Source organism: Pongo abelii, chromosome 13 (assembly GCF_028885655.2).
Source record: "Pongo abelii isolate AG06213 chromosome 13, NHGRI_mPonAbe1-v2.0_pri, whole genome shotgun sequence".
Classification (NCBI taxonomy): domain Eukaryota; kingdom Metazoa; phylum Chordata; class Mammalia; order Primates; family Hominidae; genus Pongo; species Pongo abelii.
Window position 1 is genome coordinate 43,205,545 of NC_071998.2, and position 17,299 is coordinate 43,222,843.

The following is a 17,299-nucleotide window of genomic DNA, read 5'->3' on the forward strand; positions in this document are numbered from 1 at the left end:
TATGCGTCTGCCCTCAATACAGCCCCTTCCTTGTTTTTTCTTCATTTATGTTTACTTAAAATATTAATCCTTTTCTCCTTCTCCTCCATCCCTCTCCCTCCCCTACTATACGGTTATTGACTTACACTAATTCATTCCCGATGATCTCTGAGAAGGAAATAAATGTCTGTCTGTCTCTGTCTCTGTGCCATCGTCTTCTTGGTACAATTCAGACTGTTTTTTCTCTACACCGCAGTTATGCAAAGTGTAGTCCCTGAACCAGCAGCCTCAGCATCCTGAGGAAATTTGTTAAAAACGCCAAATCTCAAGCCCTACCCAGACTTACTGAATCAGTATCTGCATTGTAACAAGATCCCCTGGTAATTCCTATGCACATCAAAATTTGGAAGGCACAGCTCTCAACTGATGTCCTTGGGTCTCCTTCACATCCATCCTGGGAAGGTCTTATTCCTCATTCCTGAGGTGAGTTCCCTATTTCCTGAATCTGTGTCTTTTTCTTGATTATATACCCTCATGTTGTGGAACATATCCGCCAATAGTTCCTTGAGGGAGGTTGCTTCCAGGTCTTTTTTCCCACAGAGGGTGCAGGTCTGGAACTGTTTTTATTCTGGCTGAGCACAGAGTTCTAGGTTGAAAATAACTTTCACTCGGAATATTGGAGGGCTTGATCCACAATATTTTAGCTTCCAAAATTGTTGAGAAACTCTACGTCATTGCATTTCCTTCTCCTTCTCGGGTCACTAAATTTCTTGATATGTAACCCGGTTTGGTTTCTGTTTTGTTTTGTCTCAAGAAGCTTTAGGATCTTCTCTTTATTCCCAGTGTTCTAAGACACAATCGAGTGTGTTGCTTATGGATCTTTTCTCATTCCTACTGATCAGTTTTTCAATCCTGAAATACATGTTCTTCCGTTATGGGGATTCTCCTGGTATTATTTATTTGATCATTTCTTCCTGCCCTCTCTTATTGTATCTCTTATTTTTTGAAATTTGTTATTTAGATCGTGGACCTTCTTGGCTGATGTTTTTTCTTACCTGTCTGTCCTATTTTCTATCTCTTCGTCTTTTTATTCTACTTTCTCTGTGACTTTTTCAACTTAATTGGACAAATGACTATCAGATTACTTTATTTCTTTTATTATACCTTCATTTCTAAGTGCCCTTTTTATTCTCTGTTCTTTTATAGCATTACATTATTGTTTCATGAATATAGCTCCTTTAATCTCTGAAGATGTAAATTATAGGAGTTTTAAAATGCTTTCTGCATAACTCTGCATTGACTTTGATTCTTTTGAGTTTTTTTGGTTGTTTGTTTGTTTATATTTGGTCCCTGTCGTTTCTGCTAGAGGTGTGCTTCATCTTGTGTAGTGATCCTTGCTGTCGATTTATATGTAAAAGTGATGCTCCAAAAAGGTGCTTTGGGGACATAGGCAAGGCTTATTCACTGCTGGACAAGGTGTAAGATGGTGGGACAAGGACCAGCTGTTTATTTTCTTCTAGAGAGTAATCTTCTAATTACTTGCTTTGAGAATATACAGCCTTCTTGGAGCCCAATGCGGGAAAGAGGCTGGGAGACTTAGTAATTTCATTATATGCACTGATGCCCTGTGTTAGTTGGGGTTCTCCAGAGAAACAGAGAATGAATAGATATCTATATCTATACCTATATCTCTATCTATCTATTAGCTCATGTGATTATGGGGGTTGAGAAGCCCCACAATCTGCTGTCTGTAAGCTGAAGACCCAGAAAGCCCATGTTGTAGTTTAAAGCCCTGATAACTGGAGATGTGTAGATTCCAGTCCAAGTTTGGAGTCCTGCAAACCAGGATCACCGAGGGCAGGAAAAGATGAAAAATTCGGTTCAAGAAGTCTAGCAGAGAGAAAGTGAATCCTCCCTTCCTCTACCTTTTTGTTTTATTCAGACCCCAAATGAATGATGCCCACCCACATTGGTGAGGGTAATCTCTTTTACTTAGTGCCCTCACAGACACTCAGAAATATTGTTTAACCAGATATCTGGGCATCCTGTGGTCCAGTCAAGTTGACACATAGAATTAACTCTCCACCGAGCGTGGTGACTCATGCCTGTAATCTCGGCACTTTGGGAGGCCAAGGAGGGTAGATCACTTGAGGTCAGGAGTTTGAGACCAGCCTGACCAACATGGTGAAACCCAGTCTCTACTTAAAACACAAAAATTAGCCAGGCTTGGTGGCACGTGCCTGTAGTCCCAACTACTCGGGAGGCTGAGGTACAAGAATCACTTGAACCTGGGAGGCGGAGGTTGCAGTGAGCTGAGATTGCACCACTGCACTCCAGCCTGGGTGACAGAGTGAGACTCTTAAAAAAAAAAAAAAAAAAGACTTAATTCTCATGCATACCTTCACTTACACCACCGTTTCATAATGGCATTTTTACCTTCAGCTGTGTCTGGTGTCCCTGAATCCATATGCTGGTTCCATATCTCCCAAAAGAAATAATGTTGCAGGTTTCAGGTTGGGAATGAGGGATAGAGAGCGTTTCCCTGACTTTGCCAGGGGAGGAAATCTAGGAGTCTTAACTGCTTCTGGGACTTTTAATGGTCTCCTTTCAGCTCATCCCACTGAAGAGGTATGGCACTTCCAATTCCTGAGCCTTTGTGAGGTTCTGCAGTGTCAGTAAGCTTGCTTCCAGGCATCACCTCTGAAAACACTTGGGTTTCAGTTTTCTCTGGTAAGTCCGTATGTTTTTACCATACAATTACCACAATTGTACATACAATTACCACAAACTGGGTGGCTTAAAACTATGGAAATTTATTCCCTTACAGTTATGGAGGCTAGAAATCAGAAATCAGGAGGTTGGTTCTTTCTGGGGTCTCTGAGGGACAATCTCTGCCATGCCTTTGCCTTAGCTTCTGGTGACTGCTGGCAATTCTTGGTATTCCTTCGCTTGCAGATGAATCACTCCAATCTCTGCCTCTGTCATTACGTGTTCTCCCTGTGCATCTGCCTGTGTCTAACTTTCTCTCTTTTTGTAAGGACGGCAGTCATTAGATTAGGGCCCACACTAATCAAGTATCACTTTTATGTTTTTTTTTTTTTTGAGACGGAGTCTCGCTCTGTCACCCAGGCTGGAGTGCAGTGGTGCCATCTCAGCTCACTGCAACCTCTGCCTCCCAGGTTCAAGCAATTCTCCTGCCTCAGCCTCCCGAGTAGCTGGGACTGCAGGTGCACACCACCACGCTCAGCTAATTTTTGTGTTTTTAGTAGAGACAGGGTTTCACCATGTTGATCAGTCTGGTCTTGAACTCCTGACCTCAAGCGATCCACCCACTTTGGCCTCCCATAGTGCTGGGATTACAGGCGTGAGCCACCACACTGAGCCGTCACTTTATCTTATTTTGATCACATCCACACAGACCCTATTTCCAAATAAGGTCACAGTCAATGTATCCTTTGGGGGGATGCAACTCAACCCTCGTCAACTGATTTCTAAACTTTTGTGGCATTTTTCTGTTGTCTCTTCTCCTGTTTTCTTTGTTCTTATGAGTATATGGTCCCTCTGTCCCCCTTTTTAACATTCTTTATCTTTGTTTTAGTGAGGCTTTTTAAGGAGTGGAGGAAAGTGGATGTTTTCAAGGTATGTTAACTGGAGTATTTATTATTGCTATTTTTCAGTTGAATAGCACTAGGTTTGCAGTTGTAACCTGTAAAACTGCATTTATTATACACAATTTCAAGTTCAGAACTAAAACCTTGCTCTGAATAATAATTTTGTAACCATCTTTTGTAGAATGTGAATGAAATTTTTAATTCAAACATTTGACATTTAATGTCTTTTATCCTGTTCGTATGTTTGCTCCACAGTGATTTTGAAGGAATGGGTAGAGTTGACCAAATTTGATATACTTCTTCAGGTTATCAGTGTCTGTCATTTTGAAACAAAGTTATTATTAATAAATGTTTTATATCTAGTACTTACTATGCAATAGTACTATTCTTTTTTAATATTTATTTTTAATTTGCAGATAATTGTGTATACTTATAGAATACAATGTGATGTTTTGATATATGTATACACTGTGGAATGATTATATCAAACTAACTTACATATTAATTACATCAAATACCTATTATTTTTTGGAGTGAGAACATTTCAAATCTCTTCTAACAATGTTGAAATACGTAATACATTATTATTAACTATGGACACTGTGTGGTGCAATAGATCTGAAAAACTTGTTCCTTCTGTCTAATTAAAACTTTGTACCCTTTGATCAATACCTCTGCAGTACCCACTTCCAACCCCCAGCCTCTGGTAACCACCATTCTACTCTCTACTTCTATAAGTTCAACTTTTTTAGATTCCACATATAAGTGAGATTATGCAGTATTTGTCTGTCTGTGACTGGCTTATTTCACTTAGCATAATGTTCTCTAGTTTCATCTACACTGTCAATAATGACAGAATTTCCTTTTTTAAGACGGAATAGTATTCCATTGTATGTGTACCACATTATCCATTCATCTGTTGATGGACACTTAGGTTGGCTATTATGAATAATGCTGCAATGAACATAGATGCCCAGATATCTCTTTAACATGTTGATTGCAATTCCTTTGTATACATACTCAGGAGTGCAATTGCTGGATCATATAGTAATTCTATTTTTAGTTTTTTGAGGAACCTCCATACTGTTTTTCATAATGGCTGTGTTAATTTACACTCCCACCAACAGTGTACAAGGGTTCCCTTTTTCTTACATTCTCACCAACCCTTGTTATCTTTGATAATGTCTATTGCTTTTGTAACGGGTGTCAGGTACTGTCTCATTGTGGTTTTAATTTGCGTTTCTCTGATACCTAAGGATGTTGAGCATTTTTGAATAAACCACAATAGTACTAAGTGCTTTGCTTAAGACTGACTCATTTAAGCATCATAACAGTCCTGTGAGGTAATTTCTATTTCTACTCCATTTTACAGATAAGGCAGCTAACATTCAAAGAGCTTAAGTGAATTGTCCAAAGTCACACAGCAAGCACTGGAGGTAAGATTCAAACCTGAATAGTCTATCATTTCAGAGTACTTTCAACACTATGCAATACTATCTCTCTAGCAATCAGCCAGATTGAATAAGATCTGTAGTTCACAGAGCCACTTGCATTTTTAATCCTAGTTTAATTAATTTAGGAAATTTGTATCTAAAGGATGCATCTTTTTTTTTTTTTTTTTCAATAGAGACAGGGTCTCACCATGTTGCCCAGGCTGGCCTCAAACTCCTGGGCTCAAACCATCCTCCCATCTCAGCCTTCCAAAGTGCTGAGATTACAGGCGTGAGCCACCATGTCCCACCAGGATACATAGGTTTTACTGTATCCTCTGAACCTCCCTTTAATCAAGAGAGTGGACAAAACTGTGGGTCCCTCATTTTCAAAATGGCCAGTAAAAGAGGAAATAAGGATATGCAATGTTTAGTTATTTTCTGCTGCCCTCTTTAAGTTGATTGGAGATCTCTTTGTTACTACTTTGGGAAGATAACTTACCTTCTTATCCACTAGGGCTAATTGGAGCTTTTCTCATGTCTTTATGGTTGCTGGGAAATTTTCAAATAAAATTCACTGGGAGTGGTTTGAAATTGCAGAATTTTTAGCCTCCCAATGTTTTATTTTCCTCTAGCGAGTTGGACATATATAATATCCTCTTTTGAGATTTGTATCTTTGAAAGACATTTTTTTTTTAAGTTTCTCAGTGAAATAAAGAAAAAATTAGAAGGTGGTTGGGTGCGGTGGTTCACGCCTGTAGTCCCAGCACTTTGGGAGGCCGAGGCAGGTGGATTGCCTGAGCTTAGGAGTTCGAGACCAGCTTGGGCAACATGGCAACACCCTGTCTCTACTAAAAATACAAAAATTATCTGGGCATCGTAGCACATGCCTGTGGTCCCAGCTACTCAGGAGGCCTAGGTGGGAGGATTGCTTGAGCCCAGGAGGCAAAGGTTGCAGTGAGCCAAGATTGTGCCACTGCACTCCAGCCTGGGTGACAGAGTGAGACCCTGTCTCAAAAGAAAGAAAGAAAAAACTAGAGGGATATCAGTTTTATTAGAAAAAATAAAATAAAATAAAATAATTTTAAAAATTGCCAGTCTCCCTGGAATTAAGCCATAATATGTCCATAGCTTTGTATCAGATTGCTGGCTTTGCTTGGGGGAGAAAATTATATTTGTTTGTGTTTTTTTTCCTTTTTTGTCAAATCTGTGGGGACACAATTGTCATCAATATACTTTTAAATCTATGTCTTCATTGGGGATGATGCTAGTGAGCTTATGTGGAAAAATGATCTGTATGGAAGCAGAATTGATTGGTGATTGCCAGCACCTTTGATTTTCTCTTAATAATTATAATATGATACTTTAAAATATGTGTTTTTATAGAAATCCATATCAAACAAGATACACAGAATGTGATTCTGTAGAATATTAATAAATGGGAATTCAGATGTGGGCTACCAGAACTTTAGAGTGACAAGTAAAATAAGTGAAATGTAAGGATGGCATGGTTTGAGGTTCTGTAAATAAAATGCTACAGAAGAAAAGGATCCTAATCACAATACAGGTTTAGAAAACACACAACGATAGTAGCTATGAAATACATATGTTTTAGATCTAAAAGTTACTGGGTTTGCTATGCAGGCAGTAGTCTTTGGTGAAACATGGATTAATAAAAGACAGAAAATGGAAGCAAGAATTCCTATATATTCTTTAAGAGCGTCTGATTCTAGCATTTATCTAAATTTAAGCTCTGGATCAAAGAGAATGTTTTTAGACTGGGTGCAGTGGCTCATGCCTGTAATTTCAGCACTTTGGGAGGCCAAGGCGAGCAGATCAACTGAGGTCAGTAGTTCAAGACCAGTCTGGCCAACATGGTGAAAACCCATCTCTAAAAAATACAACAATACACCAAGCCGGGTATGGTGGCTTACACCTATAATCCCAGTTACTTGGGTGGCTGAGGCAGGAGAATCACTTGAACCTGAGAAGCAGAGGCTGCAGTGAGGTTGCGCCACTGCACTCTAGCCTGGGCAACAGAGCAAGACTCTGTCTCAAAAAAATATATATATATTTTTAAAAGTTTTTTTTTTTTTCAGTCTTTGTGTACTTTCAAGGCCATAGATGTCATAGCTAGCTTCTTAAGCATTTCTTTCTGCGTTTGTTATGAGAGCTGCTGAAAATTAAAGACAAGACAGGATGCCACTTAGGATCCCAGGACTTGGAGTGTATGTAGCCAGACACTCAGCATTAAAATGTATTCAGGGCAGGATAACCACACAGAGTGGCACATGTGTAAGGAATCATAGGCTTAGCCAGTTGAATTTCTAAGGTTCTAAATGATGAAAGTCATTCACTCTGGCAGTCAGGAATGAGATGAGTCCCTGTAACTCAGGGTGTTGGCCACCCCGTAGGATAAATCAGCTTTGAGAAGGCCCAGAGCCCCCACAGCATTATAATTCTGATTCCCAAATATGCTATAAATTAGGACTTCATTTAGGGGCTATTGATAGTGGGCCACCTAATTGGGGACATATGGGTGATGGTATTACACAAGAAACAGATTTGGGAAGAATAAATTTTTTGTCTAAATTGCTGTACCAAAAGTCAGCAGAAGCTTCAGGCAGAGCTGATCCCAGATCATTGTTACTGATGGGCTGCAAATGAGCTGTAGCATTAATCTTTGACACCACACTCTTGTCCTTACCTTTGACCACTTTGACTCTGGCAAATTATACAGCTAAATGGTGATGAAACTGGTCTGCCCAATTATGCTTAATCCAGATCAGTTACCCTGGGACCATGTAACTTTTAGTTAGCACTAGCTAGATGATCCAAACATGTCTTTGAAAGGCCCCAGAGGTTCCCCAGTGTTCATATTTACAGTGGATGAAAAGTCCAGCTGATTCACCAGTTCATTTCTTTTCCTACCACAATTTCTTAGAATCTAGCTCTGAGCACAAACTGGCACATAATGGGTGCTCAATAAATATTAATTGACTTACCAGCCTCTTTAATGAATAGCAGTCACCATCATTAAATAGTTACTCACCCATCCTTTCATCTATTCAGTCATTTGTTCGTTCAAAACATTTATTAAGCCCCAATTATGTGTCAGAACTATGTTAGGCACTGGAAAGACCAAGATGACACAGTTGCTATGTTCTAGGAACTTATAGTGTACTGAGGAGTCCTATAAAAGTACAGTCAGTATTCCTGCTAGTCATATAGAAGAGGTGTAAGAATTATGTAAGTCTTTATCACACTCCAGTCTTCCAGACACATTGCTCCAGGGTAGTCTCTTTAAAAGAACTGATCTAATCATTTTACTCTGTGACTATCACAGAATTGATCAGACAAAAATTCTGAACTAGTGGTGTTACTACCAGGAAATAAGAAATGACACAACAAAGGGTGATATGGTAGAGAGCAAGCTCAGTTAATATGAGGAGTTTGCTAGGTGATGTTACAAGGGAACGTCAAAAGCAGCAACTGAGATCAAGATCATGGAAAACAGCCAAGGAAACAAGAGCTGGGAATGTAGGGGTCAGTTACTAGAAGGATCCAACAGGATATTACTATGGAGTTATTGTCTTATACAAGGTCATGCTCCTCACCCTCCAAGTTATGTGTTTAATTTCTGAATATAAAGTTATATATTACTTTTAGGGCTGAGTGCGGTGGCTCATTCCTGTAATCCCAGCACTTTGGGAGGCTGAGGTGGGAGGATCACTTAAGCCGAGACCAGCCTGAGCAACATAGCAAGACCCTGTCTCTATAAAAAATAGTAATAATTTTAGAAAATTTGAATAATATCTAAAAATAAAAAGAAAATTAATTATCATATTATGCCATCTAGATGCAACCTCAGACAATATTTGGTATATTCAGTATTTTTCTACATGTATCATATTATAGTTTGTTAAATGAAATAGTACTACACATAAAATTTTGTAACTGGCCTTAATAAGTAAGCTTTATAACAAATAAACATTGTCAAAATGTTTCATCAATATTTTAATGGCTACATAAATATGCCATTGGACAAATGTTTGATAAAGCAATTAACTATTCTCTTAGTCATAAGTTTTTACTATGTGTCATAATTTTTTATTGCTGTGAATAACTCTATGATCAACATCTTTGTACATAAAGTTTTAAAAAATATTTTGGAATATTACCTTAGTTCAAATTCTTAGAGGAACTGCTGGCTCCACAGATAGGAATAAACTTAGTGTCATAATCCATATTCCCAGATTGCTTTGTAAACAAGGCAGTTTGAAATTGAAACAAAATAACGTATCACATTGTGACTACAGTTAAGAATACTGTATTGCATACTTAAAATTTGCTAGGAGGGCAGATCCGACGTGTTCTAACCACATGCACACACAAAGGTACTGTGTGAGATGATGCTATGTTAATTAGCTTGATTATGGTGATTATTTCACAAAAATACATGTATATTAAAACATCAAGTTGTACATCTTAAATGTATACAATTTTTATTGGTCAATTATATCACAGTAAGGCTGGGGGAAAAGGAGAGTAAAATAAAAATGTTTTAAAATAAATAAATAAATAGAAACAAAAAGAGCATATGTTATTTTCCCATTGGCAGGAGTTAAGGGCACTGTTACTTGGGAATAACCCACACATGCTAGGATAAAAAAATAGAGGCTTGTCTGATTTATCTCCATTCTACTTGTCTTCAGCCCCTTCAGAGTTATAACTTAAAGATCAGGTTTTAAAAAATGGATTGGATGAAGGATTGGCAAACCCAGGTTCTAGTCCCATCTTTGCCATTTGTCTGCTTAGAAATCTTGAGAAGTCACTCAATTGTTCTGAAACATAGTTTCTCAAACTGTAAAATAAAGATGTTAGAAAAGAAATTAGAATGAAAATGTTTTTTATCAGTTAGAAGCAGTACTTGAGAGTGCTCTTTTCAAAATAGCATTGTCATGAAACACAGTCTTTGCTAATTGTTTTGTTTAGTATTTCTTTTGAGGTTGAACAGTGAGATGGCTGTTTTGTGCTCAGCCTTCCTTAGCATGAATTTGTGGTAGGTAGGAGGCCATTGTCTAGCCAGGGACTTTATTTCCCACCCTACCTAGAATCGATGGTAGTCTGCTCCAAACAGATTTATCAGGAGCTCTTTTTCTGGGAAGGAGGTAAGATTTCAAAATTATTCGGTTCATGCAGTTTTCTACCTGTTACTTGAGGGTAAGAGAGAGGGTAGCAATTACACTTAAAGACAGTGTATGGGAAATGTATGAGCAGATCCTTGAATGCTTCTGCTATAGTTTGAATTTGTCTTCCCCAAAACTCATGTTGAAATTTGAACCCTAGTGTGATAGTGTTGGGAGGTGCAGCCTTGGGGTGGTTTGGGTTATGGGGGCAGATCCTTCATGAATGGCTTGGTGCTATTCTTGCAGTAGTGAGTGAGCTCTCACTCTCTAAAGACGAGATCAGTTCTCATGGGAATTTTCCCAACAAAGTGGGTTGTTATAAGTCAAGAGGTAGCCTTTGGGTTTGGCCTCTTCACACATTTTTGCTCTTCCTTTGACCTTCTTCACCATGTTATGATGCAGCACCAGATGCCAGGGCTCTGTGCTTGAACTTCCCAGCCTGCAGAACCATGAACTACATTAATTTCTTTTCTTTATAAATTACCCAGTCTCAGGTATTCTGTTATACAAACACAAACAGACCAAAATAGCTCCTTAACAGACAAGATAGAAGAAATCTGGTTTTTAACAAGGAGCAATCATCAGTTAAATAAGGCAAGTTTAGAACAGTATTTTTTTCTGTTCTTTCTGGTTTTGAGCTGGATAAATGACAGACTCTTCTTATTTTACATTTGGGAAATTAGAGTCATGGAAATAGGTGGTTTTGCTTTTTTTAGGTACATCTATTTTCCCACTGCTGACATAGCTTCTAAATTTCAGATCTTTTTCTTTAGTAAATTACACCATGAAATTGATGAAAATGGCTTTATCAATAGCTTCAGATGCTGTCTGCAAAATAAAGAGGTAAACTCTGTTCCTTCCATCTTTAGGCATTATTTTCTTTCGGAGGAAGTATATGTTTGTCATAGGGCTGCTTATTCCCTGGGCTCTTAGAAGGAAAGCACATTGTCATGGCTACAGCTGCAGTACAGCTGCTTCTTTTTTGTTTTTTCTTTTTTTTAGAGGAGGACAACACATTTAGTTTTATTTCAATCAAATCACACTTTCTTTTCCAACTGCTACAAAGTACATCTACAATATTCTATTACAGATCCACTTTAAAAAGGTTTCCTGTGACATTACAGCAAGTCTGTTTTTTCAAACAGAGGGATAATCCCAAATTCTTCCTCAAATAAAACGAAAAACTCCATTCCAGTAAATGGTAAATACATAAAAATTACAGTAAGCCAGAGACTTAAAAGGACAGCCAAGAAGTCTTCCAACAGTTTATTAGAAAGAATGTAGACATTAAAAAAAAATCCCCACTGTCATGAACATAAATTGAGGTTACACACACGTATGTTTTTACATATCTAAACGTTATTCTCACAGTTCTGCAAAGCAGCTAGCTCCATTTTACAGAGGAATATTTTAATAAACATACCCCAGGCCGAGTGCACTGGCTCATGCCTGTAATCCCAACACTTTGGGAGGCTGAGGCAGGCAGATCGCTTGAAGTCAGGAGTTTGAGAGCAGCCTGGCCAACATGGCGAAACCCTGTCTCTACTAAAAATACAAAAATTAGCTGGGCGTGGTGGTGTGCATCTATAATTCCAGCTACCTAGGAGGCTGAGGCACAAGAATCACTTGCGCCCAGGAGGCAGAGGTTGCAGTGAGCCGAGATTGTGCCACTGCACTCCAGCCTGGGTGACAGAGTGAGACCCTGTTTAAAAAACACACACACACATACACACACACACAAAAAAAAAAAAAAAAAAAAAGAAAGAAAGAAAGCAAAAACATACCCCAAATTGATGCCGGTATTACACAGATCTCAAAACCCAGTGAAGTTTGATAGCTTTTCATTCCCTAGTACATCACTGATGACTCTGTCATTAGTTTGCAACTGATCTCAAATGCTCCCAGAACTCTCTGGGATACTAGGAGAGAATATCCTGAGATTGTTTTCTTTAGGGAGCTAGTCAAAACCCTGCTCTGAAACAGGGTTGGACAGTTTTGACAATGGCAGACCACAGGTCAAAACTCCCAACTTCCTATATCCTGTCAAGATAACCCTGCTGCCATCACTAGATTTGCATTTCCATTACACGGTGACCAAATTTACTCTTAATTTTTTTCTGATAACCAGAACTTGCTGGTGGGTATGTATCCTTGGTACAAGTCACTATCACCTCTGGTTGCAGCAGTGGAGCAAAGTGGTAATGGGAAAATTCCTAGGTTTTTGGCTTGAGCAAAAGGGTGGATAGAGGTAGATGAAAGGTGGGGAACGCGGGGAGAGGAGGAGGGAGCATTTTAGGCAAAAGAGCTAGCATGTCAAGGCCTACATGTGGGAGTATGGCACTTTCAAGGTAATAAGTGAGCTCTGGAGAAGTGCCTCACCCTAGGACATAGTATGTGGGCAACTGAGGAAGTTTAAGAACCAAGTTCAAAAGAGGCCCCCAGAGATTCATCTAGAGAACCAAGCACTATGGGATTCCCACATCTAAGAATGTTGACTTCATTCATCCATTCACACAGTAAACATTTAGCAGTGTAGGACTAGTATTGTTTGAGGAGGGATGCCCTGGATATGGAGATCATAACATGTAACTAGATAAAACATTGGCATCCTGGGCTGTGGTGGGAACTACCTCCCGACAGGTAACTCCCTGCTGGAGTTAGCAAACTGTCATTTGTCTGTTTTCTAACACTCGTATCATATGGAATGACATCTTTTTTTTTTTTTTTTTTTTTTTTTGAGACAGAGTCTTGCTCTGTCACCCAGGGTGGAGTGCAGTGATGCGATCTTGGCTCAGTGCAACCTCTGCCTGCCAGGTTTGAGTGATTCTCCTGCCTCAGCCTCCTGAGTAGCTGGGACTACAGGCACCCGCCATCACACCCAGCTAATTTTTGTATTTTTTGTAGAGATGGAGTTTCGCTATGTTTGCCAGGCTGGTCTCAAACTCCTGACATCAGGTGATCCATCCGCCTTGGCCTCCCAAAGTGCTGGGATTACGGGTGTGAGGGAATCACATTTTATACTCCCTTCAAAATACAAGTGTGTGAAGGAACCGGTGTTTTAATCCAAGAATGTAAGAATGATTTCAAACAAATGGCACCCTTTACAAATCAACAAGAAACTACATAAATTTAAAAATTTATTTTTTGGACACTTCCCATTTACTCTCTTTGTTTTCAGAAAATGGTTAGCCACGGCTGGGCGTGGTGGCTCACATCTGTAATCCCAGCACTTTGGGGGACCGAGGCAGGTGGATCACCTGAGGTCAGGAGTTCAAGACCAGCCTGGCCAACGTAGTGAAACCCCATCTCTACTAAAAATACAACATTAGCTGGGTGTGGTGGTGCGCGCCTGTAATCCCAGCTACTCCAGAGGCTGAGGCAGGAGAATTGCCTAGAACCCAGGAGGCGGAGGTTGTAGTGAGCTGAGATTGCACCACTGTACCCCAGCCTGGGCGACAAAGAGAGACTCTCTCAAAAAAAAAAAAAAAAAAGAAAAGAAAACGGTTAGCCTCTTGTATGTGTATTTCATTCATGTTTATAAATTTACAACTTGGGCATAATACAAATATTTGTTTTGTCTTTTCCCCATTTGCTTATATTACAAATGACACAGTCTTCCTCCATTGTCCTTTGTGGGCGTAGTTGGATGTCTCCGCTCTGGTATGAGCAGGCCAGGGTTCAAATGCTGCCTTTGTTGCATACCAGCTGCAGCTCTGGCATGTAAGATGGTAAAAAACAAATAAAACCACTACCTGTACAGGACCGTTGTGAGGATTAATGAGATAGTGTCAGTTTAAGTGCTCCATAACTGGTAGTTGTTGTTTCTGAGTTTATCAGGAAATCCCTTATCACGAACAATTTGTCTCCTTAATCTTTTTTCTTCCTTTCCTGCTTCAATATGTCATATGCCTCTGGTCAACCCATACTCCTGGCGGGCTACGCGATTGGATCTTGGCCCCTTCTCTAAGGCTTTTCTTGCATGTTCCCCCTGCGTATTTATGGGTTTATAAAAGTTATTGCGGTTTTTGCCATTAAAAAAAAATTGCACAACCGCAATTACTTTTGTACCAACCTAATATATGCTCCAGGCCGAGCTGGGAGGCATTGGGGTGCACACAGGGAGAGGAGGACAGGCTGGCCTGAGAGTTAAGGGCGCCGGCCTCGCAGGGTCAACCCGGCCAGCGGTCACGAAGGGAGGTGGAGTGCGGGCAGGCGACACAGGGCAGGAAGAGGGGAGGGCAAACCGGGTGCACATGGGGACTGTGGCGACGGCATGGAAGAGACAGCCAGTTAGAGTCTAGGCCCACTTAGGCAATGAAGGGCAGGTGAAGAAATCCCGTTCTGTCTTCCTGCAGTCCTCCCTTGGGGAGCCCCCGTCCTATCCTGCTCTGGACCGGGGCAGCTCCTGGAGGGCCCGCGATCGAGATGAGGCCTCCGAGCTGCCCAGAAGGGACTCCGAAGTGCGCGCAGCGAACCCCGCGGTTGCCACGCACCCCCTAGGGTGGGTGGGCGAGCTGGGCGCCTCCGCGCTGTAGCTGTTGGAAACGAGGTTGGCGGCAGGGCCCAGCTTGCGGGGGATCCATGTCCAGGTTCCAGCGGAGGGGCCAAGCCGCGGGTTTCTAAGGGCCTGGCTGCGTTTCTGCGGTCACAATCAGGGGTCTTTGCTTTCACCCATCCCCTCCTGGAGAAATAACGCAGCTTCTAATGCCTTGTCTTCGGTTGGGAACCTTTCTTGGGAAAGCTCCGCCTGCCATTGCCCTTGTACCTACCTTCTCCTCTCTCCCTTTTCCTGAAGTGACTGCCCGTCTCTTGCATCGTATTGTGAATGCTTTGAGATCTTGGCGCTGCAGCGGCATCGGAGATTGGATCCAGCCCATGGAGTGGTCCCCAGAGTCCATTTGTCTGTCCCCAGGGCAGGGACCTCGGAAGAGCAAGGGGGAGGAACTGACCTAGCCGGCTGATCTTTGTGGCTTAGACAAAATTTAGAGCTTACTTGTCCTTCCAACCGTGCTCTCAGATCAGATAGACAAGATTAGCCTTACACTTAGGAGCGTTCTGGTGGAAGACTAGTGACTTTTTTCCTTCCTTCCTTCCTTCCTTCCTTCCTTCCTTCCTTCCTTCCTTCCTTCCTTCCTTCCTTCTTTCCTTCCCTCCCTCCCTCCCTTTCTTCCTTCCCTCCCTCCCTCCCTCCCTTTCTTCCTTCCCTTTCTTTCTCTCTCTCTCTCTCTTTTTTTTTTTTTTAGACAGGGTCTCACTCTGTTGCTCAGGCTGGAGTGCAATGGCATGATCATAACTCACTGCAGCCTTGACCGAGTGGGCTCAGGTGATCCTCTCACCTCAGCCTCCCAAGTAGCTGGGACTACAGGCCCACACAACCACGCCTGGCTAATTAATTTAATTTTATTTTTTTGTAGAGACAGTGTCTCACTATGTTGACCAGGCTGGTCTTGAACTCCTGATATCAAGCTAGCCTCTCTCTTTGGCCTCCCGAGATGCTAGTATTACAGGTGTGAGCCACTGTGCCCGGCCATGACGTTTTTTCTTCTTCTTTTTTAACCTGAAGCTCTATCCCATGTCAGTAAAACATGCAGCTAATGTTTCCTGTCGTGTGGAGCAAATCTGCAGCAGTGCCGCCTTAGCTCTATTGTGAGGATCTGTTATACCAGCACCTGTTAACTTGCTTGGCATTTGGAGAAGCTAGGTAAATGTTGTGTGAATGAATAAATGAATGAACCCAGCCAAGTGTGTCCCATGAGCCAAGTACAAGGAGAAGAGTGGACTTTTGTCCTACTCACACTCTCCTTCATCGTTAGGAAAGGCACATTTTTCTACCCAAGACATAAACTCCAAGAGTGGATACAATGGACAGGTCAGTCACCTGTTAAGAGAAATGGAAGTTAAATGATTCATAACATTTTGATTTAAATCTGCTGTCCTACCATTATCAGGTGTATGGCCATTTAAAGAAAATGAAGTTGGGGCCAGGCACGGTGGCTCATACCTGTGATCCCAGCACTTTGGGAGGTTGAGGCATGCAGATCACATGAGGTGAGGAGTTCAAGACCAGCCTGGCCAATATGTTGAAACGCTGTCTCTACTAAAAATAAAAAAATTAGCCGGGCCTGTGGTGTGCGCCTGTGGTCCCACCTACTCAGAGAGGCTGAGGTGGGACAATTGAGGTGGGACAATTGCTTGAACCTGAGGTGGAGATTGCAGTGAGCTGAGACTGCACAACAGCATTCCACCCTGGGCAACACAGTGAGACTCCATCCCCACCCCCCTACTCCCAAGAACAAAAGAAAAAAAAAGAAAATGAAGTTGGATTCTTTAATTGGGGGACAAAGTTTAGATAATCCACAGGATGGACTTTGAGATGTCTTATGTTTGGGAGATTTTCTTTCAAAAATTTAGTCTCCTAATTGTGTGCTCAGGCTAATTTTTTTTTTTTTTTTTGAGACGGAGTCTTGCTCTGTCGTCGAAGCTGCAGTGCAGTGGCCCTATGTCGGCTCACTGCAAGCTCTGCCTCCCGGGTTCACGCCATTCTCCTGCCCCAGCCTCCCGAGTAGCTGGGACTACAGGCGCCCGCCACCATGCTGGGCTATTTTTTGTATTTTCAGTAGAGACGGAGTTTCACCGTGTTAGCCAGAATGGTCTTGATCTCCTGACCTCGTGATCCGCCCGCCTCGGCCTCCCAAGATGCTGGGATTACAGGCGTGAGCCACCGTGCCTGGCCTTGCTCAGGCTAATTTTTAATGTGAGTATTTATTGAGTAATTTTTAGGAGATGTTGAGACTAAGTTGAAAGAAAACGTAGCCGCTACGCACCATGAACCTAGAGTTTAGAGTTAAGTTGGAATAGTCAACTATGAAGGCTGTTGGGACAGTAGCAATGTTGAAATTCATAAGAGATCATCGTGAACTGGATGTTGACCCAGGATGCCTTAGAAGGTCATGGGTTAGGCCTTGAAAGAATGTACAAGGAGAAATGAATCAAGTGTTATTTTATTTTTAAAATTGTATTTACTTTTGAGACAGGGTGTCACTCTGTTGCCTAGGCTGCAGTACAGTGGCCTGATCACAACACACTACAG

General features: G+C 41.3%; 1 protein-coding gene across 15 annotated transcripts in view; it reads left to right on the plus strand.

Moving 5' to 3' along the window:
- FREM1 (FRAS1 related extracellular matrix 1) overlaps nt 1-17,299 on the plus strand; it is a 271,959-nt gene that overhangs the window by 811 nt on the left and 253,849 nt on the right. For 12 of the 15 annotated variants that reach the window (XM_054519857.2, XM_054519849.2, XM_054519856.2 and 9 more), the window contains exons 2-5: nt 236-462; nt 2,591-2,709; nt 3,578-3,618; nt 4,963-5,026. The gene's annotated coding sequence lies outside the window, so the exon portion shown is untranslated. Of the gene's footprint in view, nt 1; nt 463-2,590; nt 2,710-3,577; nt 3,619-4,962; nt 5,027-17,299 lie in introns of those variants that run through there. The other 3 variants (XM_054519850.2, XM_054519851.2, XM_054519852.2) reach the window with 3 other exon arrangements.